The sequence below is a fragment of the Coenobita brevimanus genome, chromosome 27, assembly GCF_032717465.1.
Source record: "Coenobita brevimanus isolate Jiangsu-jjx chromosome 27, ASM3271746v2, whole genome shotgun sequence".
In the NCBI taxonomy this organism is placed as follows: Eukaryota; Metazoa; Arthropoda; class Malacostraca; order Decapoda; family Coenobitidae; genus Coenobita; species Coenobita brevimanus.
In genome coordinates this window covers 8,600,214-8,614,056 of record NC_136980.1, presented here as the reverse complement: position 1 = coordinate 8,614,056, position 13,843 = coordinate 8,600,214, and positions in this window count along the sequence as shown.

Genomic DNA, 13,843 nt, shown 5'->3' with positions numbered 1-13,843 from the left:
TTTGTATGTGCACAGTAGATTTTTATAACATCTTGGTGTTGGTAAGGTGTTTAGGGTATTTACAGTAGAGATACTGTATGTGAGAGAGGAATGACCAACTGAGTGGCTAGGAGCAGGTAGGTCTTTATAATTGTTTTCCAGTACTTTTGTAGTGCATTTTTTTTTTTTTTTACCCTGTCTGTAGCTGGTAACTGCATTAGTATATGGCCCCTGTACATAACACCTTGAGTTGGTATAATCTTGCATTTCATTGTCACCTATCATTTGTCAACATGAAACTCTGTCTTTATTCCATCCATGCATACACATACCTGACATTACACAATTCAGGCCCTCCCATTCATCCACTTCACTCCTTCTTTATCTTCATACAATACAGTGCCATCACATCATACCTCACATTCATAAATACATTCACTATTTTCTCTTTTACACTCATCATTCACATCTCTTACATTCCACATAGCCTAATGAATCTGTTAGATTTTGTGGGCCCTGAGCAAATACAGGACCCAAAGTGGTGGCCTTGTATATCTTTGTCAGGTGTAAGAATAGAGGGTGGAAGAATCCTAATCTCTACCATCCTCTCCTTTTTTGCCCTCAGGCCTGCAGGGTTTACAAGGACAATAATCCTTCTCCCCTACCGCAGCGATTGGTTATAAGGTTACCACTTAATATAGAAAATGGTTTCCTGTGTTACAAGAAGACATGTCATTTGTCAATCAGTTTAAGTCACTTGGAAATAATGCTATAGCAAGTGAGTGAAATGAAAACTCTTTGCATAACAGATGTGGCTCAGGACAGTGGTGGTGTGAAAGCATACAGTCATGCATCAACATCACCCAAGTGTGTGATGGCAACAGACTGCCCCAATGGAGTAGATGAAGGACCCGGATGCTCTGAGAAGGATTGTGAGGGAGATAAACGTCTTGAGTGCTCTGTCAAGTGCATTCAGACTCCAAATGTAAGTAAAGGAGTCCATATCATCTATACCATCAACATAGTGTTTGTGTTGTTGTTGTTGTTGTTGTTGTTGCTGTCAGTCTGTCTGACTGAGCAGATCCATCAACTGCAGGCAAGCAACTGCCTCTGCAGGGCTGTCCTGTGCAGTGAATCAATGTTCTCATGAGGCTGACAGCTCCTCGCCACAGCAAGGTGCAGGGGTTAATGTGGAGGTTTGCCTCCTGGATGGACACTGGATTTGCATCTCCACCCAGTTAACAGGAGTACCATAGTAGGCTCCGCATCATTCCAGTATTTGGCTGTATGGTTACTGCCCAGTGTTGTAAATAAAACAGTTTGGCTTGTCACTCAAGAATAATAAGTAGTGACAGGAAGAACAGGATAGTGTCTCAGTTACACAGAGAGTAGGCCAGCATGCTCTCCAGTACAAATTTCTCTAACTATCTTCACCAAACTACATGCACAGTACACACTACACTTCCTATTCAAAATTCACCAAAAATGGCGTCAATTCACCCAGCCTCGGAGTCCCCGGGGGGGGGGGACCATAAATGCCCCCGCCATCTGCCCCTCTCCCGGTGACGACTCGAGGTGCCTGGAACCACTGTCTGACTCTCTTCTTCTTCATTTCTGCAACATTCGCGGCCTTTCATCTAACTTTTGCTCTGTTGAGCACCACCTCTCCTCCTCTAAACCTCACCTTCTTTTTCTAACGGAGACTCAGCTGTCTGAGACAACTGACAGCAAACCCTTTTCTGTATCCTCCTACTTTCTCTATACTCATTTCAAAGCCAAAGGTGGCTGTTGTGTATACATACGCAACGACTTATCTTGCTCTCGTGTTCCTGAACTTGATTCTTCTGAATTCTCCACACTCTGGCTTCGGCTTTCCTGTCATTCTCTGACTAAATATATCTGTGCTGTTTACTTATCCCCTAATTCTACTGACTATCAAAAATTCTTCGACTATCTTACTTCTACGATGGAACACATTCTGTCCATTTCTCCTTTCTCTGAAATCTCCATTCTTGGAGATTTCAATGTTCACCACCACCTTTGGCTCTCCTCTCCTTTCACTGATCCACCTGGTGAACAAGCCTACATCTTTTCTATCCTTAATGACCTAGAGCAGCTTGTACAGCACCCTACCCATATCCCTGACCGCCTTGGAGAGAGCTCCAACATACTTGACCTCTTCCTCACAACTAATCCTTCTGCTTACTCTGTTAATCTTTTCTCTCCGTTGAGCTCCTCCGATCACAACCTTATTACCTTAACCTGTCCTATCACTCCGGTACGGCCTGTGGACCCTCCAGGGAAACGTCGTCTGTGGCATTTTGGAGCCACGGACTGGGAGGCCCTCAGGCAGTACTTCTTTGATTTTCCCTGGAATGATTATTGCTTCCATGGCCGTGAGCCATCTGAGTGTGCCTTGCGCATTACGGAGGTTATTCTCTCGGGCATGGAAGCATACATTCCTTTCTCATATCCTCTGACTAACGCAAGAAAGCCTTGGTTTAATCACGCTTGTTCTAATGCTGTCCGCAACAAGGAGAAGGCCTACAAAAGGTACCGGAGCCAACCCACCCCTGAATCACATAATCTTTACGTTTCTGCCCGGAATCGTGCTAAGTCTGTTCTTCGCTCTACTAAAAATAATTTCATCCATACTAAATGCTCGCAACTCTCCAACTCGAATTCTTCCCGCTCCTTCTGGCACCTTGCCAAAAATCTTTCTAACAACTTTACCTCATCATCCTTCCCTCCTCTTTTCTACTCTGATGGTTCTGTAGCTATTTCTTCTACTGATAAAGCAGATCTCTTCGCACAGACTTTCTCCTCCAATTCCACCTTAGACAATTCCGGTGCTGTTCCTCCATCACTTCCCCCCTCTGACTTCCTCATGGCTGACATTAAAATTTCTTCATTGGATGTATTTTCTGCCATCACTGGCCTCAGTACTAACAAGGCATATGGGCCTGATGGGGTCCCTCCTGTTGTTCTCAAGAACTGTGCTTCTGTGCTTACACCCTGCCTAGGCAAACTATTTCGCCTTTGTCTGTCAACTTGTACCTTTCCTTCTTGCTGGAAGTTTGCTCTCATTCAGCCAGTCCCAAAGAAGGGTGATCACTCCCAACCCTCCAACTATCGTCCAATTGCTTTAACGTCCTGTATTTCAAAAGTTTTCGAGTCAATTCTTAATAGAAAAATTTTAAGGCATCTTTCCTATCACAACCTTCTTTCCGATCGTCAGTATGGGTTCCGTCAGGGACGCTCCACTGGCGATCTTCTCACTTACCTTTCAGACTCCTGGTCATCCTCCTTTCGGGACTTTGGCGAAAGCTTTGCCATTGCACTTGACATCTCAAAGGCTTTCGATCGAGTCTGGCATAAATCTTTAATTTCCAAACTGCCCTCCTACGGTTTCTATCCTTCTATCTGTGCCTTCATCGCTAGCTTCCTTTCTGGTCGTTCTATAGCCGCTGTTGTAGACGGCCATCGTTCTTCTCCTAGATCTATCAACAGTGGTGTTCCTCAGGGCTCTGTCCTATCACCACCTCTCTTCCTTTTATTCATCAATGATCTTCTAAGCTGTACATCTAACCCTATCCACTCATACGCTGATGACTCCACCCTTCACCTTTCCATTCGGTTCCCGCAACGCCCATCTCAACAGTTACTTCAAGAAACAAGGGATGAGGCTATGGCACACCTAATGTTTGACTTGGCTCATATCTCTGACTGGGGTAAAAATAATATGGTTGTCTTTAATGCATCTAAGACTCAGTTCTTACACCTATCAACCCGACAAAATCTTCCACAGGTATACCCACTAATGTTTAATAATATTCAGCTTAATCCTGCATCATCCTTGAACATGCATGGGGTTTCATTTACTCGGGACTTATCTTGGAAAGATCATATTACATCTCTTGTAAAATCTGCTTCCAAGAGATTGGGTGTGCTAAGCCGACTCCGCTCTTTCTTTACCCCTGCACAATTGTTGACTCTATACAGGGGTTTTATCCGCCCCTGTGTTGAGTACAACTCTCATGTGTGGGGAGGCTCCCCACATACAGCTCTTCTCAATAGGGTGGAGTCAAAGGCTTTTCGTCTCATTAACTCTCCTCCTCTTACTGACTCCCTTCAACCTCTGTCTCTTCGCCGCACTGTTGCATCTTTCTCTCTTTTCTATCGCTACTTTAATGGTCACTGCTCCTCTGAACTGTCTGCTTGCATTCCTCCACCTCTACGACGGGCGCGTAGCACCCGTCTGGCAGCAAACTCTCATCCCTTTTCTGTCCAACTCTCTAATGCAAGAGTTAACCGTTACTCCCAGTCTTTCATTTATGCAACAGGTCAGCTCTGGACCTGTCTCCCTCTGTCTGTATTTCCTGCTGCCTATGATCTCCAGTCTTTCAAACGTAGTGTGTCCAGGCATCTCAAAATGATCGGATCTTGAATTTGGCTCTCTATTGTATTTTGTTTTTCTCTTGGAGGGAACTGTTACTGCGGGCTCATGGCCTTTGGTTCCTTCTTCCTCGCATTAAAAAAAAAAAAAAAAAAAAAAAAAAAGATAAGAAGGGAGAAGAACAGATACAGAAAAAGAATGATAGACATGAAGGAAGAAGTAAGTAGCACTACATCAGGTGAGTGTTGAGTGCCCCTACCTACCATCATAGAGGTTGTATGTACAATATGTATGTAGCAAAACTGTGAGCCCAGACAAACATTGTTATTAAAACTTTCCTCATACAATCGCTAGGAGTCCAATAATTGATACAGTATTCTAATTTTGGTCCAGATTGATGTCCTTTAAGGAGAAAGTGAGAGAAAGAGTCTCTGTGTGCCTGTGTGTCTGTGTTTTATGTGTGTTGCTTTTGCTGTACCTTCATTTTAGCTTAAGTTAATGTCTGCGCTTATTATGAGAATAACTGAAACTGCCTGGTAGTGGCATTTAAAATACTGTTTTGGTAGGGGAGGGCGGTGATGGTTCGGACACATTTTTAAAAAATATTTATAAAAATTCAGGTTTAAGCATTTGGCTCTTTAGACTGATAATATGAAATTCTTAGCTCTTTTCAGCTTTAAGCTATAGTTAACGAAACACAAGTGTCTAAATCGTCTGAACCATCCCTACCAGTGGTGATGGTTCTGACAGAAGGGTGGGATGGTTCGGCCACGTGTATTACTCGGCTTATTCTTAAAATTCTGTGAGTTGGATTGGATAAAAACAAACATTAATTCAAAGATATTTCATTTTCCTAAAGTACAGTATTAAACTTCAGAATCTAAATGAAGCACTTGATAATTGTTATTAAAAAAAAAAAAAAAAAAAAAACTAATATTTTATAACTGACTTATCCTCTTACTTTCTTCTTCAAAATTGTGCATAATTAGCGATCTCTCTCTCTCTCTCTCTCTCAGGAATATTGACTTCATTTTTCACTTTCTAGGCCTTATTTCAGACTGACTAACCTAAGATTTTTAATGCATATTGTAGCCTGTAAAACTGAAATAGAAGTTGTATTACTCCTTCCTTCTTTTTATACTTTGAGGAATAAGTTAAATAAACAAAACTATAAATATATATTCCCTGATATTTATGATGAATGGTGTTTCACTATGTGTTCAGATATAAATGGTCATAAGTAGCATTACCATTTGATAAGGTCATAACTTGGTAGTAGTGGAGGGATAGTTCACACTGTTCGAACCATCCCCTTCCTCAACTGTCCGAATCATCCCAAATCTATATAATTAATTAATGGGTACCCTCAAGTTTCACCTGAGAGTATTTAACAATTATTTTTCACAGCATTATGTTCTACATGCAACACAGATTCACCCTGATAATGCACAGTTTGATGCTTGGCATATCCATAAAGGGAGAGCTTACGATATACAATCAAATTATTACACAGGAGCTGCAAAAAAACATAAAATTTGACCTGCATCAAAAAGTGGGGGGTTTCTAGCTTGAAGATTCCGTGTGGTCGAAGTAAACAAACTCTCCCACTTTCACGCAAGATCACACGGCCCTAGGTCCCATAGATTTCTCAGGGAGTGCACTGTCTGAACCATCCCACTGTCCGAACTATCACCACCCTCCCCTACTTAAGCAACCAGCATTGTATTGTATAATCTGGTGTAATATAATTACTGTAGATATAAATATGTACAGAAAACCATACTGCATTACTCAGGAAATTGATTTATGTATGTACAGTATCTGACATGAATCAGGCTTGCATTCTCATTTGATTCTTATCTTGAGAGAGAGATCATAAGGTCTTTGCTAATGATGTTTCTAGTCCATGGGAATGTGGGAAACATGGATTAGGATGATGGTGAATATATTTACTATATATGATTACTTTTTCGGGGCCGGGAGTGTGTGTGTAATGATGGAGAGCAGCTTGTGAAAGGAAGTGACACTGACTGTGAAGATATTAATGAGTGTTCTCCTCCTGGCATATGCTCCCAGACTTGTACAAATAAGAAGGGATCTTATACATGCTCATGTGCAAAAGGATACATATTAGACACAGATAAGCAGATATGCAAAGCTACAAGTATGTATATTTCTCTGACCATTAGTCGTTACCCTGATTTGATTTGAATCTATGAATGTGAGATTTAATATAGCATGTACAATCAAAGACACAACTATCTTCCCAGTTACGTCCAAAGAAAATTTACACCTGGCGAAATACAATGGGAACCCTGTGTCTACTAGTGCTTGCTTCAAATGGTTCAGTTTTTCCGCTATCGTTTTTGTTTTCATTTTTGAAGGCTCCAACATGCTTGCATGCGTCAGCCTTGGTCATCTAATGGTGGCTCTTCATGCTGCACAATCTATAGCAGCCTCCCTGTTCAGTCCCTTAACCTTGAGGTCACACTTAATGACCTCGTCCCACGTCCTTCACGATCTACCCCTCACAGCCCCACCCCCAATATTAACACTTCTCACCTTCTGCACCCAGTTATCATCCCCCATCCTCTCCACATGCCCAAACCATCTCAATCTACCTCTCCTCATCACAACACAAATACACTTCAATCCCATCCTACCTCTAAGCTCTTCCATCGTAAAACCGACCCCTGCAGGCCTTGCACGCAGGGATTCACTGCACATCCACCTAATCATTGTCATTTCTGTACATCTGAGCCTGCAAATATCCTCCTCCTTTACTGCCCAGGTTTCACTGCCATACAGCATTACACTCCTAACACATGCTGCATACAAAGACCCCTTAGCACATAGGGAGAGTCCTCTCAATGTCAAGAGAGGCAACAGCTCCCTGAGCTTCTTCCAACCACTTCTCACCCTAGCAACAGAGGTAGCTCCAGCGCTTCTTCCAGCACACAGCATATCTCCCAAATAACAAAACTCTTCCACACATGCAAGAGACTCACCAGCAAGTTCAATCCTTTCATGCCTGACAATCTCAACCTGCTCTCCCCGACATGCCGCACACATAAAATCAGCATTATCTTGCAGTCTAACTCTGATACCACTACATCTCTTGTGCACCCATTTATCACAAACACTACACAAGATGGACTTACTTCCCACGCCCTTGTGGCAAACTGCACATGGCCACTCTCTCTCATCTTTGACAGTACTGCCACCAACCCTAGACATCATCACTTTTGTTTTATCTGCATTTACCCGTAAGCCCTTATGCCCCATATCATCTCTCCACTTCCTAAATCTTTCCTCTGCCTCCCTTTCGTTCTCTACAATCAACACCAAACTTTGGGAAGGTAGTTGTGCCTTTGATTGTACACCATAATCAGCTGTAAGGTAATGTTTTAAGTCTGTTCAGCTGGAAAGGATTTTTTTAGCCCTTTCACTGCTGATAATGTCAACTGATAGCAAGCAAATCAGTTGGTCCAAACTGTTAGTAGGATCAGTCTAGTTACTGCCACCAAAAACCGCATCTTAAGTCCCAGGGAAATTTGTTGCATTTGGCATCTCATATGGGTTCCCTCGTATGCCCCTAGGCCCCATCTTAGTACATTATTATTTATTTTTTTTTTTTTAATGCAAGGAAGAAGGAACCAAAGGCCAGGAGCTGTGTGGAGTACCTCTGAATTTGTCAAACTCTATAAACTTAGGAAATGGAGGTTACACAATGAATGATTAATTTTACCAATGAAGCCTCCACAATGAGGGTGCAGTTGAGGGCAGATTCATCTGTAGCAGTAGCCATGGCAACAGAAGAACCTGATAATAGAGAAGACTGTATAATATCATCATCATCATCCACACCTCTTTTCCCACACTAGGACTGAGTGAGGTATGCTCCTGAGAGCCAGAAAAACTAATTAAAGTCTGTCCAACTGAATGGGCCACAGTGAACACCACTGGGCTCTTACCAACCACTCTTAAATAGAGTGTATCTATATATCAGTGTCATTGAATCTGTTCATCCATCTGTCTATCAATCATTGTCAATATAGCAGTGTCTATGTATCCATTCATACATCTACCTACACCACTTACCAAGCACTCCTAAACACAGCACACACCATTTTAGTAAACCCAGTAGTCAGACCAGCGGCAAACATTACATAACTAGGGAATATACTGTATATGCCTCCAAGAGTCTGCGATCTGTACGGGCCTTCTCTGCCTAAAAATCCTGCAAAATGAAGAAAAGATGATGGACTCCATTTCCCTTCTTTTTCATCATCATCATCATCCAGACCTCCTTTCCTGCCTAATGATGGGCTGAGGTAGAGTCCAGAAAGCACAGAAGAAAAAAAAAAAATGATGGGGGAAGAACTAATCAACAGCATGCCCAATGAAAAGGGCAACTTGTCAATCACTCACCATTCAAGTCCCTAGAATCCTGAAGGTACCGCACTAGCACTTCTTTCTACACGTATGTGCTTCATAATTATCTATCACTTGATGGAGACCAAGGATGAGATGGAGGGATGGAGAGGAGAGATAGCCTATACGAGAGAGAAGGGTGCGACATGGAGTTAGTGCAGCCAAATGGTAGAGGACAGGGCAACAAGGAGGCAGTTTATTTGCTGCCACTCCTTACGGGATTAAGGCACATGGCTCTATATAGATAGGTACGGTATCTGGCTAACAGGCAAAGCAAATCTGTGCCGGGCAGCATGTTTCCGTTCCGTATGTGTATTCATCTCACCTTGGGGAACTCTCAGCCAGGAATGACGCTCGCCCTGTCGTTTCAAAACTAACCATATGTTCTTGAAAATATGCTAAATGTGTTTCCCAAGCAAAATTACCTTATGATTCCAATATAACCTAACCTATCCCACTAGGTCTGCTTGGCTGAGGTGGCTGGTTGTGGTATTGAGATGAATACCCATACAGAACGGAAATATATACGCCGGGCACAACCAAATTGACTACATTACCATCAGTACCAGAATACAGTATAAAATACGTTATCAGAGTGAGGGAGGTTAAGCCAGCTGATAAGAATGCATACCACCTCACTCATATACATTCTCCTGGCCATTCTCATTCTCCATTCTCTTCACAAAACACAACAGTTACATACAATGCTCCATCTCCCCTTCCATCATCAGGTTGTCCTCCTTTCAACTCACACCATCCCATCCATTGTGCTCATCTTTGGTCACCCCTTCCCCCTCAGCCACATACACTTTCTTCGTTTCTCTTTTTCCATTATTTTTATATAGTACACCGGTTGCCTGCATCCGCCAGTCATGGTCTCCCCCTTGATAGCTCCACCATCAAGCTGCCCTTCCTTCACCTCACACCACCATCATTCACACACCTCTCAACATTATCCCACTAGCTCACATACACTCTCCTAGTCAGTCTCTCTCTCTCTCTCTCTCCAGCTCAGATAGGACACAGCTACCTTCAGCTGATCTGCTTTTATGATGGTAATGAAGAAACTGTATATCACCTCACTCACATACTCTCCCAGTCAGTCTCTCATTTTCTCCCAGCTCAAATATAACATACCTTGAGCATGTCTCCTAGTACAACAGCAGTGATGAGACCATACACAGCAAATGCCTCACACAGAAGGATGGAAATAAGACTCCTGCTACCAGCGTTTGGCTTTTTCACGCTAACCCCCAGGATACTGACACCGGTCACGAACATCCCTCTGTGGAGTTACTTAGGTTTGTTACTGTGTTGGGTAGACTGTCACTCTAACTTAACCTGAAATTGCTAATGCTAGTCAAGTACATCACTCTGTGGAGTTATTTAGGTTTGTTACTGTGTTGGGTAGACTGTCACTCTAACTTAACCTGAAGTTGCTAATGCTAGTCAAGTACAGTACATCCCTCGGTGGAGTTAGATTAGGTTAGTTACACTGCTAGGCTATGTACTGTATACTCTTTGCACTCTAAACTTGGCCTAAAATTGCTCTCTCTCCATCCTGAAAGCAAAGCTGCAGCAATAGATTATCACTACAATATGGTGTTATATTCTTCTCACTCTAACTTGGCCTAATACTGCTATCTCGCCATTCTTAATGCTGAGTTGTAGCAGCAGATTAACACTATACTGTGACTAAAACAGTGTATGTGAGTGAAGTGAAGGGGAAGAGGAGGAGGAGGGGGAGACCATGGATGAGACATAGACGTGGAGTGGATATATATGAGAGAAGGGGTGTATGAGCTGGAGGGAAGGCAGCCACATAACAAGACAGGGAAACGTGGAGGTGATCTGTATACGACCACCCCTTGCAGGATTAAAGGCATCTGGCAATAGACAGACAGATAGATAGACATGTGAAATACACCACTGTCATACAACAAATTATCACTTGATGCCCCAACCTGTTTTTCAAGATATATGTTGTACCAAATCCTACAGATAAACGTATCACGTGTTGCAAGGGTGGCCCAAAAGTGTGGTGACAGTCCTGATAGACACAAGATAGAATGACAGACTGACAGACACGTAAGTGGGTAGACAAAGATCGATGGTTAATAAATACACAGACTAACTGATATATAGACTGATAGATGAATACACAGACACATATACAAAGATAGATAGACTTATAGACTGACAGAAATAGAGATGTAGATAGGCAGACAGACAGACAGGTAGACTGCCATACTGATAGGCAGACAGATACACAGAAGACTGACTGACAGACTGATAGACAGAGGATTGTCGTGTGCAGCGCAAAAGTGTGGTGAGAGTAGACAGATAGCCAGACTGATAAATATACATAAATAATGACAGACAGGTAAACTGACAGATATACAGATTCCCTACTCACACAGAAACCCCCAGCCCACCGAGGCTGACAGACAGACCAATGCCAAGTGCTGCCCAAAAGTGTGGCGATAGTCGTGTTAGCAGCCATCCTACATCCAGCCTACCATCCTGCCCAGTTAAGGTGTAGCCCAGCCCTGTAAGAGATCATCATCATCACTATCATTTGCTACCACTACTACTTCTACCACTACTTGCATCATGATCATCATCGTCATCATTTGCCACTACTATTTTTACTACTACTACTATTTACATTTCCGATGTTTCAGGGCAGACATTCAGGGCTTAAAGTCACCAGAACACATTTTGACAAACGAACACCATCAACCAACCTTCCATCCACGCCAAAATCGCTCAGATACATCACGTCACGCAAGGAATTTTTAGAGGTTGCTGCACGTCCATCTCCCCCACCGGAACTTACATTGCAGTTTAGCATGTACCAGGGCAGAAATTCATAGCCCAGCACCTCCCAAATATATTTTGACGCTAGGAACCACCAACCAGGAAAAAAAAAAAAAAATCGCACGATGAGAGGAAGAGAGGCAACAAGTATACTTTTATCACAATAAATACTTCAAATCAAATCAATCGTATTGTGGGCGGATACTGGAGGTTTATGGGTTGTATTTATAAACGATTTTGGCCTAATTTCCACGATACATAAAGTTTGCATAGCTTTTATTTTGGTTTATTCCTTGTACTTCTGTTTTTCGGTGGTTTCGTGTTGAAGTGTGTGGCACTTGTAATAAGGAAGGTAAAAAAAATAGACATGCAAACTATGCTCAATTTTTTTTCCAGCTGATGATCCATGTAATGCTGTGTTTTTAAGGTGACTTCTCGTAGTAAAAACACTAGCTACTGAAGCGGGGTCCTCTTTCTAGACCGGAAGTAAAGCACTAACAAAGGAACAGGACATAAAAACCAAGCAGTATACAGTATCACATCTATTACCTAGGTCCTACTCATAACAGTACACATAGAATGATATTTAGGATACAGAGACACAGAGATACAGAATTAACACTTGGCTTCACAGAATAATCGTATGCACTACCATTATCACACAGGGAAATTGCGAGTATTCTTTAATAGGGTTCTTATGTCACTTGGAGGTAATATATAAATGGGGTTGTTCACTTTAAGTCCTTTAATGGGGTTCTTATGTCACTTGGAGGTAATATATAAATGGGGTTGTTCACTTTAAGAATACACGAGATTGAGAGTCTGGTTTAGGGATATTACTATAAAAGAGGTAGGGTGCGGATAGCGACACTCGACACTGTCACCTGGTCACGGAGACACGTACACTTATCTTTCGACTTGCCTGCGCTCCTACCTCTAGACTCACAGAAAACTCCCTGGTTCCTTAATATGGGGAGGGACTAAGACAATTCACAAAATGCACTTTCTGCCCTGATAGCACTAGATTCTAGTGGGCCACTGTTTAGTATATTCTCTTCGGTAGTCACTGTCACTGTTTTCCTCTGTTTCCTGGCTACTGTCACTGTCACTGTTTCCCCCAGTTTCCTGGGTATAGTCACTGTCACTGTTGCACTTTAGGGTACAGGGAGGCTCTCCCGTGTGGGGGCCTCGACCTGAGAGGCTGCCCTTGTCTTAAGGCCGTGCCGGTGGGGTGCAGGGAGGCCCTGTGGTCTGGGGGCCTCGACCTGATAGGTGGCCCTCAGGACTGGGGCCGAACAACCGGAGTAGTCGGGCCTGTTTCCTCCGACTCCGGGGAGTGAGGGAGCCTGGATCGCCTTCGTCGTGGGTTGTGGAGTCAAGCCTGGGCGTCCTGGGGCTGCAGGTACCAAGAGGGAGAGGCGCCGTCAGGACTGGACTGCGGCAGCGTCTCCTACCGGGCTCCAGCAGGAACAAGGAACTCCCGGGTGTGGGCGGTAGGTCCGCTATTGGGCCTTGCCACCACTCTAATGTCTCATGCGGGGCTATATTCCCGGATGGCGACGAAGGGCTCCCCGAAAGGAAAGAGGCTAGAGGAGGACTCACGTTGCCCGTGGTCTCTCGAGTGTGTCTGGAGGCCGAAGCTGGGGATCTCTTTGCCCTATTACACGCCTTGGCTGTAGCCGCGAACTTGCCCGGCGTACGGGGGACACCTATAGGGTGATCGGGGTCGCCCTTTCGCCGCGGCTCGGGACCACCGGCGTGGTGTTCCTCCCGTAGTAGGAGACAAGCCGGAGGGAGGGACACAGAGGCCGCACTCTCTCCAATACGGACTGATCCTACCTTCAGGGAATTCTCTACCCTGGTACGTGCCCCGGCCGGAGCCGAGTGTCTGCCCGTACGGAAGACAACTACCGGGCGAACTGGTTCGCCCGCACGCTGCGGCTGGGTACCGTCCACAGGGTGTCTCTTCCGTAATAGGGAAGTACTACACGTACGGCAGCAGGGGCTCCTTACCCTGGTCCGTATTCTGGCCGTAGCCAAAGAACAGCAGGAGAGGGATGCACTAAGGCAACTCTTTCTCCTTGGTGTGTTAACCCGCCCCGTCCTGACCACTTTTTGACCACTGGTACCCCCCAATCCCGACCATTTTTCAACCCTTTTTTTTTTTTTGCTAAAACTTTCGCTTTTGGTGAGAAACATCGAAAATTCATAGAG